Consider the following 16576-nt stretch of genomic DNA (forward strand, 5'->3'; position numbering starts at 1 on the left):
TAACCAAGCTGTGTTTCTAGTCCCTTCTCTGGTCAGCACCTCAGAGTATCACTTGGCTGCCCCCACATGGAGAACCTAGGAGTGGGGGTAGGACAAGAACAGATTCTTTCTAGCTGTGGAAGGCAGAGGGTGAGACCGAAGAGACCCTTCAGGGCTGCAGGGTGGCCACGGGGGCCCTGTTACTGCAGAGAAGGGCACTTCCCACCGTAATCTGTCTCTCCTGGGCCTCACTTCCATGAAGAGCTGATGAAGGCCTGACCTGTCCTTTATTCCCATTCAGCATTGTTCAGAGGTCAGGACAGACATGGTTTCAGCTTCCAAAGGGTTAACTCATACAAGGGAAATGTCCAATCCTGTTTAGCCAACAGTTATGGAGCGTTTTCGCATGCCAGGAACCATTTCTTTCTGTGGAGGCTATCTAGTTCTTGGCCTAACCTCCCAGGCTAGTGAGCCAGCAGCCCCATGTACTCACTCAAGTTCTCAGAGAAGCAATTGACATTTACAGGACATTATACACCAGGCATCTTCACCTGTATAATCACATTTAATGCTCCCAAGAGCTCTCTGTGTGTTTGGCCCTGTGATTATCAACCTATTTTTATAGATAGGAGACTGAGGTTTAGAGAGCTAGGTAACTTGACTAACTAGATAACTAGGCTATCTAGCAGTAAATAGAAGGGCTCACACTCTTTACTAAAGCCAGAGGACTGATCTTAGAGAAGAGAGATATTCTTGTCTAGCTCTTATGATAAACAACTGATGGGAGACATAAAACTGTGCTATGAAGTGCCAGGCTGGTTGTTTTGATCAAGAGGTTAAGGAAGGCCCTTCATAGAAGACCACTTAGGAGACAGATCTGGGGAGACCAATGGAATTTCAGCAAGTGCAGATGGGGAGAAAAACATCTCAAGTAGAGGACCAGCCTTAGAAGAACTGTCACAATGTCAGGGCTGAAGGGGGCATATCAGGGGAAGTCCACTGAGGGGGGAACATGGCATTTTTGAAAGAAGGTGGTGAAAGACGACACAGACAGCTAAGGTTCTGGAGGTCCGACTTTGCGAAGCAGACAGGGAGGGCCCTGATGATCTGGGGCAGTGCTGTATCTGATTGGGTGCAGATTTGGGGTTGATGGAGATGAGACCCCTGATGAACTCCAGGCACACAGGTGGTTGGCCTGCCAGGGGCAGCACCACCTGCTAATATGCACAACAAATCCAGCATTTGTTCTGCGTGTCTGCATAGCTGGAGGCTTTATATTAATTATCTCTTGTCTTAGCCATGGCCCTGCAAAGCAGATGAGGAAGCTCAGAGAGGTTAAGTCACCTTCTCACAGCCACCCAGATACTGAGTGAAGGAACTGAGTCAGGCCCTGACTGTGCATTCCAAAGCCACGCCTTTTGCACAGCACATAGGGCTTTTCTCAGGAAATTGGAGGATGAAATGAAGACCATTTTTCTGTTCCTCCTCACTGCTGGGAGGCCACCTTCCCAGGTGTGTGTTGGCATTGAAGCTGTCCCCTGGGGCTGATTTTACCTGCAAGAAGCACCTTCCACCAGGGCCTTCCATTGTCATTACCATTGACGGATGGGCTGGGAACACACACAGGGAACTCACTTAGTCACCAAAGCACAGTTTCTGATGGGAGAATACCTTCTTTTGGAGGCAGTGGCCATCAGCTTTCCCATCTCCTGCCCCATCTATCTCCATTCTAACGCAGCCACGGCTCTGCAAGGCCCCGTCTGTAGTACTCAGGGGCACGCCAGATTGGGACGGAAACAACTCTTGGCCAGTGAAATGGCATATGAGAGCCTTGACTTGATTCTGCGGGTAAGGACCTGCGGACAGTTTTTCCTTTGGTTGTTCACTTGTTTCGCGTTGCATTTTGAGTTGACAGCTGGTTTCATCCTATCTGCAAAGGCCCTTTGATAGCCAATCAACTGAGTTTTCATTGTTATTTTTCACAGCCACTTTGTGTTATTTTGTTCACATAACTATTCACTGAGCCCGAAATACCCGCACAGACCATCACCATCTCGGCTGTGGCCTTGCTTACCTGAGTCACCACTAGGAAGCGATTAAAACCTTGAGGATGAAGTGGGGATCTTTTCCTAATGAGGTTGATGGAGCCACTAAGAAAGCCTGACGCATTCGTTGAGCTCCCATTCACCCTGAGCTGCCATGACGTAGTTGGCGCTAGTCTCCTGAGCTCTGCTGGGTCTGTTTGTGATCATAACCCTTCTTAGAGAAGCGTTTTCAGCAAAGACAGTCTGGCCTGGCTCCCCTTGCTCATGATTACAACTGAGGGCAGAGCAGAGACCATTGAGCCCCGCATGGAAACACCCTTCTTCCCTTGGGTTTGTTCTTGAGCAGCTCCTCTTTGACCAGTAGCTGCTCAGAATTCTTATTTCTTACTCCTAGGGGGGCATAGATACTAAAAAGAGAAAACCCTGCGACTGACCTGTTTTCTGCTGTGTCGGCTAACAGGCTGGGTGGGGAGAAAGCTAGTACTTCCCTTTTCCCTTCATCTCATGACTTGAGCAGCAACTCCTGGCAGTGAAGTTCAGGGTCAAGGAGGGATGAGGAGGGCAAGGGTCATCAGTCACCCTGATGGGCATGGTGAGGCAGCAGGATGGACGGAGGGCTTCATGCTGTACCAGAGACTCGGGAATAGCTGCAAGTTTTCTGTTTGTGAGAAAAAAGAGCTCTAGGAAGTGTTTGCAGTCTTGAAAATAAATCTTATAAAGAGAAGGAAGAAAGAATTTTCCCTTGGTAAGCTTCTGAGGACTACGTCCCAAGGCCCTTGAGGAGGGAATAGGAAGGAATTTAATTTCCCGCTGGAAGGATTTGCACACTGCAGGGAGGGGCAGCGGCTCTCACCGCTGACATTGCACAGGGAGGAAGAGCCCTCTCGGGCAGGTCCGGGAGCGGGTCAGAAGGCCCGGCAAGGGTTTCCGGGGCCTTATGGCAAATCACTCACTTTTCCCTGGACCTGGATTTCCATTTAGCACGTTAATCCAATAGTCCTTCTATGCACGGGGTAGTACAGGTGGCTGCCTGGTTTTTGCTCCTCCGAGTGCTGGTGACCTCTGAGCTGCCGCCCATTACCTACTTAGACTCGGGATGTCTGCAAGTCTGGCCTCAGTTTCCTAAAATGAAGATTGTAATTGCAACCTCCATAAAGATTTGGGGAGAACTATATGAGATAGTGCATAAAAAACACTCAGTCCCATGACTGACACAGAGTGATTATGCAATCAATGGTTACTTTTTTATATAAATGTTTTCTTTTGGAATAATCTTAGATTTACAGAGTAGTTGCAAAGATAATACAGAGAGTTCCCACACACCCCTCACCCAGTTTCCCCTAATGTTAACCTCTTACATGACTATGGTACCTTTGTTAAGACTAAGAAACCAACTTTCATACATTACTGTTAACTAAACTCAAGATTTTACTTTGATTTTCCCACGTTTTCCACCAGTGTCCTTTTCCTGTTCATGATACAGTCCAGAGCACTGCCTCACATTTAGACTTCTTCTTACTGGACTTCTGCTGGTCTGTAGCCCCCTGAGCGTAACAGCACAGTCATGCACACGGCCAGGTACAACCAGAGTGTGGGTATGCAGTCAATGACTTTGCTCCAAAAACATCTTGCTTAAAAATCTCTGTGCCTTGGGGAGATCATTAGAGCCCAAGATGGCAGTCCTTAAGCTCCCCCAGCGCTCGGCCTTCCAGCCTGACGGAGGACCCAACCCCGGGCATGTGCAGAGGGGGCCTTCTGGGCTTTCTGGCACAGGGGCAGGCGGAGGGGCCACGAAGCCTTGGCACGGAGCCACGGCTGGGAGGGGGTCACCTTCTGGCTTGCCAAGGTTCCCGAGCCAGCCTTGGCCCTCCCTCCCATCCCAAGCCAGCAAGGGGCCCACTCAACTCTGCAGAGCAGTCCCCGCTGCAGGAGACCCCAGCCCACAGCTTTTGCTGAAACCTGACTCTTTGGAGCATAAGCCTTGACCCTCAGAGCCCCATGGGAGAGTCCCCCTGTGGAGCTTTAGGAAGGGCTTTGCTCAGTTTCCTGTCAGGGTCTTTGGTGGTGTGGAGAGCAAGGTGGAGGCCCAGAGGGCTTAGGGACTGCGTGGTATCTTCTGGCCTCATGCTGGGCTCTTCCTCTCCGGCCTTAGGCCTTGGGGAGCCTTCTGAGGGCTCTGAGAGATGGCCACCAGCCTGAGGTGAGGCGCCTCAGCAGCGCTCTCCCTTCCTAGGTCCATGGAGGGGCTTATGAAGTGTGAGTGGTCCTCCAGCCACCCCCCTTCCCACCCGCCCTCAGTGCAGACCCTGGTGGGGAGTCTGGCATGAAGACCCTCGGCTCTCGCCCTGGCTGGAGAGGACAGGTCCCTGTCATCTTCTTCCAGGACCTGCCCCTGGGGCTGCCCCTGTGCAGCCCCTTTATGTGGCAGCACGCTGTAGGTCGAGTGGTTTCAGGCCCTGTGCCTTGGAGATGTGCAGCAGACGCCCCGACACGCTGAGTCCCAGGGCCTTCACATCAGGCAGCCAGCCTGCCCGGCGCTGGGGGTTGGCTGACAACCAAGAATGTGCACTTAACACACATTCCTGCTCCAAACCCTAAGTGCGTTAATATTTTGAAACCTCAAATCAGTTCGTTCTCTTAAAAACTAGAACCACATGCCCATATGGCAGCATGCTGATGGGCTCAGATTTTTTACACATGACGTGGGAAGACAGGGCTATGGAGACAGGAGGAGTCCTGTGCTCCGGCCCTCCTGAGTGCCCTGTGAGCTTGGACAGGTCACTGTCCTTCCTGGGGCCTCTGTTTCTCCAGCTGTAAGACAAGAACGTTGGGATATTTAAGGACCTACCAGCTCTGAGGGTTTATGATTCTTGGGGAGATGGGAACACTGAAGTTGACTGGCTCATTGGGAAGTTTATTTGAGATCTATGAGGGCCTACGATTGCTTGTAAATGTTTACAAGGTATTCTTTTAGTAAGTCTAAACACAAGCAAAAATGACAAGAATGTAAACAGTCCTTAGACCCTTCCTGCTGGAGCCTGTGGGTGAGGGCTGCAGCAGAGCGTGGGGAGGGAGAAGGCATAGGCATGAGCCGGTCTTACGGGGACCACTTCCCTGGGGGCCTGAAGGCCTTCTCCACGCTGCCCGAGCTGGCCCAGACCTGCAGCCCGGACACCCCCTTCTCCTCCTGTGCTCTCCCAGGGCTTGAAGCCTGAAGCCCTGACCTCCTAGCTCCCTGTGGGAAGAGCCTGCACAGACTCCTTGCCAGCTTTGAATTCTGGTCAGAGCCAAACAACTGGGCAATAAGGTCCCCAGCTCACCAATCTATGCAAAAATGGAGCAGAGGCAATGGGGGTCAAACGCTGGCCTGTGAGTGGCTCTCGCCCTAGTGAGTGGCATCTGCAAGAGCCACTAGGAGGGGGGCCTGCAGGTTTCTGGGATAAGATTGCTTCAGGATGGAGAAAGAGTTCTGTGACTAACAACACAAATTAGAAAGAAATTGCTGTAAACAATCAACCTGGCATCAATTGGCTGGGGACCCCCTCGTGGGAAGGACATGAATCCAAAGGGCTTCATTCTTCCCTTCACTGAGTGTTTGTTGAGTGTCCACTAGGTACCAGATACAGTGCTGGTGCCTGACTTGGGGTGGCCGGAGCCTAGCAGGAGAGGAAGAGCATGAACAGGTGAGGCACAGATGAGCAAGTGTGAAAAGCGGCAGGCAGAGGGCCCGCTCTGTGGACTTCACTCTGAGACCTGGAGGCCCGGGAGGAACAGTGTTCTGAAGGGGGGGACAGACACAGTGGCACAGGCTAATGCTCTCCGGCAGGACAGGGCGGGCTGAGGCGGGGTGCGGCTGAGCCGGGGGCTGGGGTGTGCTTGGCCGTGCGTCCTGAGAAGGGGATGGCTTTGGAGCAGGCTGGTTGTGTGGGCGGGATGAAGGGGGACTCTTCGAGCGTACCCGTCAGCATCCTAGGTGTGGGCAAGCCTTGCCCATTGGACTAAGCACAATATCCATGCAGCTAAATGCCGGCCTCTTGACTAAGAAGCTGAAAAGCATGGCTCCACAGGGACTCATTCAAACACAGACTGAATTAATGAGACTTCCCACTTCCACCCACTTCCCCTGCCAGTCATTGGCAGAGACTTCTCATCTTTTGTCCTTTTTGTGTGATTGCTCATTTTTCCCCAAATACGCATGTTTATGTTTCCTGTAGTCCCATTGTTCTTGTTGGCCCATAATTGCTTGAGGAGAGAGGAGGCAGGGGTTCCTCCTGGGTGCCCTCCTCCTGCCCTCAGGAGTCAGAGAAGGAACTAGAATGGGGAGAGGAACTTGCCTGTGGCCGCCAGCATGTACTTGATTGCACTCCTGCAGGCAGGGCCTGCTGAGCAGGAGGAGGGTGTGGAGGTCGGAAGGCAAGGCCTGGGGGAGCAGTGCTTGTGGTGGTGGTGGCGGTGGGGGGGGAATGAGGGAGCTGCCTCCAGTTCAGCGCACTGCCACAAGGACACCTCCCACCCTCCAAACCTCCTGGTCCTTGGGACGCAGCTGCAGCGCCAGCAACTCCGTGAAGCTCTGTCTGACCCCCGAGACCTTGCTGGGGCCTGCGACCTCGGCACTTGTGACTGTGAGTTCCTACGCCTGCTTGGCTAACTAAGCCACACACCGTAGTCGCTTGGTACTCAAAGTGAGGTCTGTGGTTCAGCAGCTTTGGCGTTACTTGGAGTTAGAAATGCAGATTCTCCGGGCCTTCTCGAAGGCTTCTAAGTCAGATCCGCATTGTAAGAAGATCCCAAGAAGCGGGGCCGTAGACCTTCATCGGCTGCTGCCCCAGGTACTCCGGCTCTCTAGGGTGGGACTGTCCTCTCCTCGGGGATGCTGGGCTCCTGCGGGAAGAGCTGCAGCACCGCTTGAAGCCAAGCTGAGAGGAAAAATGGCCATCTGGGCAGGGACTCCGTACCTGTTCAATCTGACTTATGTGGAGGAGGTGATGAGCGAACCGGAGAATCAAGGCCAGAAGGAGGAAGAGAGCCTTTGTGAGCAGCTCACCCAGGGTTGCGAGGACTTTGGAGAAAGCTGTGGATCTTTTGGAAAGTTCTTTGTCCAAGACATCTTTCACTTAGTGAGCTCTGAACTGAGATGTTTATGAAATCAAGGCCACAACTTGGAAATATTGCAAGGAGAGTACTGTGGCCAGAGGTGACCACGCCTCCTTAGCCCAAAGTCCTGGGGATCCCAGCGGGGCTGTTTGCTACTCCATTTCTCTTTCTGAAGGTCTGACTTACCAAGAGTAAAGGTCAGAGAGGCCAGAACTGTGAACCAGCACCAAGATGTGTCGAGGACTGCTCCTCCCCTCCCCTCCCCTTCCCGCCACCAGTACTCCAGGCTGGCTTAGTCACAAGGATGGAGGGACTCTGCCAGCGCCCAGGAGGTCAGAGCTGCAGTGAGGGTGGTTAAGGAGGATGCGTGCTTCCTATGGTGTGGAAGGAGCCTGCAGACACACAGTGAGTTCCCAGGAACAGCCGAGGTCAGCGGGGGGGCTTCTGCTCTGAGAAGGCAGACTCCAGGGCAAAGGGTGACCTGGGGGCAAACAACAGTCACATGCAGTCACGTGCTGATGAGCAGAGCTGGAAAACTCTGTCTTTTAAAAAAGCTGATTGTTATTAAGCACCTACTGTTAGCCTGGCTCTCATTTTTCTGAGAAAATGGGAGAAGTGCTCAGTTTAATGTCAGACCCACAGGAGTTGCTTTGTAAGGGTTTGCTTAGACGTGAACAGAACTGAGAACACTCAGGCAGCCCCTGCTTTGGGTTGACCTTGTTGTCTTCTTGGAGTAGGAGAAGCTCACATTCAGCCTCCCACAGGTAGCCTTTCCTCATTCCTACAGACCTGTCTCCTGGTGAAGAGCTCTACCTACTCAGCTGACACATAGGGTAATGCACTGTCATGTGCCCGTCTGCTCTCTGCCATCTTCTCTGACCCCATCTCCTAGCAACTGTGCCAGTTATCGACGTATTGCCACTCGGTTCCAAACCCACCCTTATATGTCTGCTCTGTGATAATTAAGGTGGGATTTGTAAATATTTCTCCTCTGTCAGCTGGAATGATGCTAAATACGCCTTGTCAATAAAGGATGTTGGAGGGACACTGGAGAAAAAAGGGGTTTTCGCTCCCTGGTTCCTGGGAGCCTCATTTACCGGGCTCCTAAAGAGTGTGCTTTCTCGAACGCTCAGGTCCAAAGAGTGTGTGGTTTCCGCTGGGACAGGCTCCTTCAGGGGTTGCCTTTCTTTCACGCCTGGCTCCTGCAAAAGAGAGCTTCTGGAGCTCCTGCAATGCCCAATGGCTACCTGCTTCCCCCAGCATCTTCTCTGGAAGCTTCCCAGTGGATTGCCACCAGCAAGGCATCTCCTGTGAATGGCCTCCTCCAGCCTGCCCTCAAGTGATTTTACAGAGAGTTCTGAGCTACGGAACCTGTGCATACCTTCTCCTGATATCCCAGAAGGCAGATTCCTGGCAAGTCCCACCAGTGAGGCATCTCGTGGCTCTTCTGCCACCCAGTGAGCCATGGCTGTGCCCCTCCAAGATCCGAACCCCTCTCCTTGACTGGGGAGGAGGCTCTTCTTTGGGCACCAGGGCACCATCTCAGCTCTGGGGGTCGTTGCTTCCCCCATGTCTGTTTTTCCTGCATTCTTTAGGGCTGCTTTAACTCTTACTAGCCAAGTAAGTCCCCATTACCCCAGCTCTCTATCAGTAATTTTTTATATTCAGGTTTTTTCCATCTGAACCACTGTCTGGTGTCTGTGTCCTGACCGGACCCTGTGGGCAGAACTTGGAGCAGTACACTTGGCTGGAGGTCTGGGACTTGAAAGGAACATGATTAGAAGATCAGTGACAAGAAAGTCTAGGGAAGAGGTATGTGAATGGACCTGTCTTGCGCACAAACTGTGAAGATACTTGTGCCTTCAGTGCATGCCCCAAGAGCATCCACTGTAGAGGAGGTTAATCATCAGGTGGACAAAATGATATGCTTTGTAGGTGTAACTCAGCCTCTTTCCCCAGCCACCTGAGTGCTTGTTCAATAATGGGCCCATGGAAAAAGGAGCCGTGGTGGCCAGGATGGAGGCTGTGCAGGGGGCTTCCCATCACCGCTGCTGTCCTGGCGAATGGGTGCCGAATCTGCCTACACCAGAGCCCAATACTGAATTGCTGATAAGACATTTCCTGAGGTAACTAGCTAGCCACCCAGGGTGAGCACTGCCAGGGAGTACATTGAGCTCTTCTATCCGGAAGAAGGCAGATATTTGTCATCAGTGGAGTAGTCACATTTTCTAGGTATGGATTTGCCTTCTCTGCCCACGGTGCATCTGCAGCACCATCCCAGATGCACAGAATGCCTTGCCCACCTTCATGGCATTCTGCATAACATTGCTTCTGATCAAGCAACCCATTTCTCAGCAAAGAAAGTGCAGAGGTGGGCCAATGCCCTTCCAGTGGACTTAACTGGTCATAACACAAGTCACATCAGCTGGAAGTGGCTGGGCTAACTGGAAGATCAGTGACTTACTAAAGACTGTTAGGGCATCTTTTGTGAGACAACATCCTCAAAGGATGGTGTAATGTTTTCAATCAAAGACCATAATTTGATACTGTCTCCCCATAACCAACACACGGGCCTGGGAATCAAGGGGTACACATGGGAGTTGCATCTCTTACTATCATGTCCAATAATCCAGACACAGAATTTTTGCTCACTCTTCAGATATCCTTGAGCTCTGCTGGTTTGTAGGTTCTAGTCCCCAAGTGGGAAATGCTTCAAACCTGGGCGACAGCTATGATTCCATGAATCTGGAAGATGAGACCTTGCCGCTGGGCTTCTTATGCCACTGATTCAACAAAAAGGAGTTACTTGATATACCAGCACCCCGAGAGGCTGTGAGGGAGACTGTGGAGAACTGGAAGTGAGAGCAGACATGAATCAAAGCAGCCAAGGATGTATGAAAAAAATGAGCAGTGTGAATCTTGACAAACTTATAAATGACTTCTCACATACAGAAAAGAAAATGATAGAAACCAATGGAAAGAACAGTTTACTGGATATGCATCTGGAAAAAACTGTTTTTTAAAAGTAATGCAAACAAAGGAGATCTCTATTAAAGAAGAACGTGCTACTCTTCATAGTATGATAAAAGGGCTACAACAGACCATTGAATATCCACATAATTTGAAAGGTGAAAATGAACAGTTAAAAAGCAATGCTGATCTTATGAAAGAAAAGTTAAAATCTTATGAACAGGAATCTAAGAATAATATTGCCACCAAACTCATGAGTGAAATGAAAATCAAAGAGGAGGGATATAAGAAAGAAATAAGGAAACTTTATCAGGATATGCAGGAAAAAGTTGTATTAAACGAAGAAAAGCATAAAGAACTGATAGAGAGAAAGGAGTTACTTTACTGGCTGGAGTGATTGATCCTGATTTTGAGGGGTAATTGGGTTGCAGCTTCACAGGGCAGGAAAGGGAGATAATTTCTGGAGTCCCAGGGATTTTTGGGGGTACCCCTTCGTACTTCCATGCCTAGTAGTAGAGGTTAATCAAAAACTACAATGACCAAAAACAGGCAGGGTGACTGAGGACTCAGATTCTTCAGGAACCAAGGTTTCAGTCACTTACGTTGACGAAGAACCTGTAGATGAAGCAGATGAGGACCCCAGCCAGCTGAGGTCCTGCCCGGGCAGGGGGGAGTCACAGAGCGGTCGGCGGAGGAAGGAAGCCATGCGTATCAGTTACGGCCTCCAGAGCAATCACAGAGCACAGGACTGTCCTCACTTCGCATATTTTCTCTCATTTAGTTTGTGTATGTGTTTATTGGTATATGCCAACTCAGTTCTTCTATTTTCCATTTTTATTTTATATGCAAATTATTGGAGGTTAACTTTGTAATTTAATCTTTCGGTGACAGATGATTGCCTATCTGGTCTGTAATGGGTTGGAGAGCCATTCATACAGCCAGAGTGATAGACACAGTGACCGTTAGCACGGTGGGTCTCTTCATCTTGGGATAGTGCGAGAAATTCTTCAGGTGGAAGGAGACTAGGTGTATCCGCCTAGGTGGCAACGCAGCTTGTTTCACTGTTATGTCCAAGTTCAAATGTGTTTAGAAGTGTGCGTGTGGAAACTGAAGAGCCAAAGGAGTGGACTGTGCTAGGGTTCAGGTTCATTGCTTCTCAGCTCCAAATTCACCCTTGTCTGCGGGCTGTGTTAGAATGTGGTGGGGTGGGCTTTGCAAATATTTCCTCTTTGCCAGCTGGCATGTTAAGTCTGACCAGTAGAGAATCCTGAAGTGATCTTGAGGAGGAAGAGATTTGCCCTCCCCGGTTCCAGTGTCTCACCCGCCAGGCTCCTGCACTTGAGCACTCAGCCCCTGCAGAGGGTGGCTTCTTGAGTGCCTGGTTCCTGAAAGCATGCTGCAGCCAGAAATGCCTGGTGGCCTCTGGCATCTTCTCTGGCATAATCAGAGTGGGATTCTACCAGCAAGCCACTTCTGCATGAGCAGTGTTCCTGACATCCTCCTGGGTAACCTTAAAACAGATTCTGACGTGTGGCCCATTCCTGTGGATGGCACCCAAGAGCATATAGATTGAATAAATTGGATGGGAAGATAAGGTACAGAGTCCCACCATGATAAGTGACACGGAATGAAAGGTTTATTGTAGGGGTGAAAAGCAAATGTAATGGTGGCAGTGGGTGAAGAAGTCAGTGGAGAGCTATTTCCTTTGCATTTCATGCTGGACCTGAAGTTGCTATAGGTCACAGAGCTGGCAGCCAGGAAGAAAAGCTGGACGTGAAACGGGGAGAACAAAGACAAATGAAAGCTTGCATATGATGGTTCATTTCACGCGTCAAACTGGCTATGCTACAGTAGCCAGTCATTTAATCAGACACTAATCTTGGTGTCCTTAACATCTACAATCAGTTAGCTTTAAGGGAAGATTACTCTTAATAATGTGGATGGGCCTCATCCAGTCAGTTGAAGGCTGTAAGAGCACCAACTGAGGTTTCCCAGGGAGGAAATTCTGCCTCAAGGCTGCATCGCCCGGCCCCGCCTGAGTTTCTCGTCCTCCCACATAGACTGCAGGGGCTCAACCGCCGCTCCTGCCTCCGGAGTGGATTCCTAGCAGCCCTGAGCCCGGGGTTTGGCCCAAGTGGCTGCTCTATAAATATTTCCTGTCTGGAAACGACAACCATCTGTCGGAGTCGGTGTGAACAGAGCTCTGCCTTGGGGCAGGGGCGGGAGCTGAGGGACCGAGGAGGGCCTTTCCTGTCCTTAGATCCTGTGACAGTGAGCGGGAAGCTCTCCAGATTAAGAGGTTGTTGGGAGACGGAGTGGGAAGGGAATCTGAGATCTGTAGAGTAGAAATGAAAATTTAGGAGGAGTGCTGGATGGGAAGCAACTGAGGGAGAGATTCCGAAGCGGCAGCTCGGCCGGACTGGCCCTTGTGAAGCGCCAGGCTCTTCCTAAGCGCGTCCCGTGTGTGAGCTCCCCGCGCCCTCAGAGCTACCCTGCTGTTAGGACCCCTGACTCCCAGGTAAAAAGAGGGAGGCACAAAGAGGGGAAGTGGCTGGAAAAGGATTCATTTAGCCCGTGGGGGCTCCATCTCCAGGCACATCCCCGCAGGCAAAGGGAAGTGGCCCGTTGCCTCTCATGTTTAGTTCCTGCCCAGATCCCTGGTTGTATTTTCCAAAGTATGCCAAGAAAACCCCCGTGAGGTTGTGTGAGTACCCTGTTCTCTCTGGGACCCAAGATCCGCTCTACATCAGCCCTGGTGGTCTTCAGTGCGGGGACAGATCTCTGTGCAAATCTCTTCCCTCAGAGCTGCAGAACTGGCTTTGAGGCCACATGTGTGATTCATAAAGTTTGCATTTTCCGCGGGACTTCGTTTCCAGAGCATTTTGGCCTGAGCACTACGAGCTTTCAGGAATTTCAGCTGAGAAATGCCGTCCACAGATTGCTAAGCTACAAACATCCTTCCCACGGCTGTGAAGTTTGGCACGGGTGTTCTATTATTGCTCCGGGATCCAATTTGGAGTTTTATTTTATTAATATTCTTTTCTGCAAGGATTTAGAGGAGAGGGGGTCTGGACCAACACTGGTTTCTCCAGGTTCATCATGAATCCCTACTGACATCTACGTTTGGCCTCTTCCTGCCGTTTTTGACTCGTGTCTTCTGTATCCTGAAGGCTGGTATGGGTGCAGTGCTTGGAAATAAGAGTGTGACTATAGGTGAAGGAATAGTTTATAAATTTGCAGATTTACTGTAAATATACAACCACCATATTAGTTGGGTTTAAGAACTATGTTTATGTTAATTTTTTCTAAATTAAAATAATCTTGATTGGTGCTATGCAATTTGACCTTGGTCATTCTGGGGCCCCTGCCCTACGCCCCTATCCTGAGCTGTGAAAGCTCTCAGGATCGTACTGGCCAGTATCTTCAGGGAAGGGGTGCTGGTCCACTGCCTCCACTGGCCCCTTGTCCAAGTCCACAAGGTCTGGGTCAGGCAGCGTTGCTGCTTCTGCGCGCAGCTCGGGCACCAGATTGTTGCCAAGGCTGAGAGCACTGGGTCCTGGATCCTGCCCCCCACATAGCTATTTTCTCAGAAGTCTGCTATCTTCCTGCCATGCTCCCGGGATACTGGATCTTGTCAGTCAGGGAACTACTGGGTCACAAATTCTTCTGGTTCTGAAGACTATTCCCCCTCTGTTGTGGATTGTATTGTGTCCCCTCCAAAGTAGATGTGCTGAAATCCATACCCAGGATGTACCTTATTTGGAAACAGGGCTGTTGCAGTTGTACTTAAATTAAGATGAGGTTACACTGGAGTAGGGTGGGCCCCTAATGCTCAAGTCCTTACAGAAGGAGAAGAGGAGATGCAGAGATGCCACGTGATGACAAAGATGAGAGATTGGGGTGCTGCAGCTGCAAGCCAAGGAAGGCCAGAGTTGGCCGGCAGACCACTAGAAACTTGGAAGGGGCAAGGAAGGATTTCCCTACAGATTTCAGAGGGAGCATAGTCCTGCTGACACCTTGATTTCAGACTTCTAACTCCCAGAAAGTGAGATGGTGCATTTCTGTTGTTTTAAGCCACCCAGTTTATGGCACTTGTTCACAGCAGCCCTAGGAAAACAATATACCCTCCAGCATGGGGCACCACATTGCTGTCCTTCAAACACATGTCCACACTCCACTCCTGGAGGGCCCAGCATAACCCCTCCTCAGGGCACATGTGGACTCATTTTGGTGGGTGGTGGATGCCCCCTGCAGAGGGTGAGCATTGCAAAGGTACTGCCGAGACCAGCTGCTTTTCTTCTATTGACTAGTCCTCTTGCTTTTTCCTATCGCTACTCAGTTCTAAGCAAAGCTACACCACATGAGCAGGTGACCAGGGCTGAAGTTTGGAGCAGACACCCAAATGCATGAATTTTTCTTTCAGTTTGTTTTTTCACTGCAGAGACCAAGCTGAGACCCAGGTTTGATCAAAGACATTTCTCAGAATGCTGATGGAACAGGGCTCTCTGTGGGAAATGTAAGACTCGGGGAAGTCAAATGTTTGTGAAATGCAAACTCTTTCTTATTTTACGGCACACAGTAGCCATAATCAGACAGGAGCCATGGGATAAAGGAAACCACCAGTCAGCTTCCTTTCCTTGTTCTTTGTGTATACAGGGACTAGCAGTGGGATGTGATGTCACCTAGCCTTGGGCTCTGTGGGTACTGGGCTCTGAGTGTTTTTCTTTCTCTCCTTGGCGCTCTTTCCAGAAAGTTTCAGCCTTGCATTTCTCACCCATGATCCCTCGGCCACCTTGGGCATTAGGGTTCTGTATCTGGCTGCCCTTCCTTGTCTTTGGTGCCTGGGTTCTCACCCAGGCCTTGGAGAGGGACGGCTTTCAGACTGGTTTCAGCTTGTATGGACTTAGCCCTGGGCTGCATGTCTGTTCCTGCTCTGTGAACTGGGGTGGACAGGGGAGGTCACATGCTGCGAGGAGATGAGGTCTGGGCTCTGGCGAAAGAGCGCAGTTTCTCCAGAACGGTCACGTTAGGATCAAAGAGAGAAGCTACTAGCAAGAGAAGCAGGACCAAGCCTCAGCTCTGTGTGTCCGTCTTAAATTGTTAGTCTCCATGACAACACTGAGTAGATATTATACACCCAGGGCCATGTGCTGAGAAGAGTGGCGAACAAACCAGACTGAAGTCCCTTCCCTCCCACATTTACATCCAAGTGGATTGCAAAGAGAGGATAAGCAGGAAAAAGGCAGGAGGTCTACGCTGGGAAGATTCAAAACAATTTGGGAAGTGGAGTGCTTGGGGTCAGGACAAGTGATTCAGGACAGAGGCTGCACCCTGCCTAGTGCTGGGGGACGTTTTCATGGAGGACTGGCGTCTGGCCATTGGGGTGGGGTTTAAGTTCCTTCTTAAGTCCCCTGGTAAAACTAGGTGGTGAGTGTGGCAGATCTTTTCAGGACCATATCGACTACTCTTCTGGAGGTTTCCAGTGAAGTGGATGGAATTAATAACATCTTCAGCTAAACAGCATCTTCCAAAGAGATCTGAAGAAAAAGGAGACATAGAAAGAAAAGAGCTGGAAAGAAGAGAGGCTGATACTGGCCTCCTGGCTGCAGTTCCACAAAGTCCGCAGTCCCCAGGCAGGGCAGAGCAGGGCTTCTCCCCGGGCACCTGGGGAAGGACCACCCACACAGAGGCCTAGCTTTTGAGTTGCCACTCAGCATGAGGGTCACATGATGGCTTCCTGCAGCCCCACAGGTGGCTTCTGTATTAGGGTGTCCGCGACAATCCAGGTACTGGCTTCCGGCAGCGGTCAGCATGGGAAAGTACAGACTGGCATGCAAAGTGGCTGGGAGGTGGGAGCCCCCAAGCGGGCTCTCTCTTGGTCCTCATTTTACAAAGTTCCCTGTAGCCCAGTTCAGGCCCTTCTTGCTCTGAATGAAGAGCTGTGGACTGTGTGTCTGGTCTGGACACCCTAGGGGGTCAGCAGCACTGACCAGCTAGCTTCTGTCACAGGCAGGCTGGCTGCCAGCTGGAGAGATGCCTTAGGCGGATGAATCAACCTCCAGGGAAGCCCACTTACCACGTGAGAGCCTCCCAGCCTTTTACAAAGACACCTAATTCAGGTGATCTGAACCAATACTGGCTTCAATCAGAAGTGTGTGCAGTAGACAACACATCTCACACACACGCGCTGGCCATCTGTTTTTGCAGACTGTGTTAATCGACGCTCCTCTGATCTGATCTAACAACCTGATAACGCCCTTCTTAAGTTACTGCGAAGAGCCGGATTCTGGTTTGGCTCTTGGCTCACAAAAGTCAGCTCCAACCGAGAGGATGCTCCTGTCCCCATGCTGCAAGCTGGGGCTGGTTTCCCTGCTTCCGAGCCCTCATGCTTTGCCCTCTTTCGATACTGCTGTCTGACCTTACTGCCTCCTAACTGGCTCACAGACGGGCTGTGCTTGTGGGAGGCGTGCACGTGTGTGTGTGGTAAG

General features: G+C 50.8%; 1 long non-coding RNA gene and 1 pseudogene across 5 annotated transcripts in view; both read left to right on the forward strand.

The window, feature by feature from the left end:
• Positions 1 to 16576, forward strand: part of LOC118918746 (uncharacterized) — a 125443-nt gene that overhangs the window by 39806 nt on the left and 69061 nt on the right. The window lies entirely within an intron of this gene.
• LOC130680420 (coiled-coil domain-containing protein 152-like) lies at positions 7155 to 12215 on the forward strand (annotated as a pseudogene).

This window comes from Manis pentadactyla, chromosome 13, assembly GCF_030020395.1.
Source record: "Manis pentadactyla isolate mManPen7 chromosome 13, mManPen7.hap1, whole genome shotgun sequence".
Classification (NCBI taxonomy): domain Eukaryota; kingdom Metazoa; phylum Chordata; class Mammalia; order Pholidota; family Manidae; genus Manis; species Manis pentadactyla.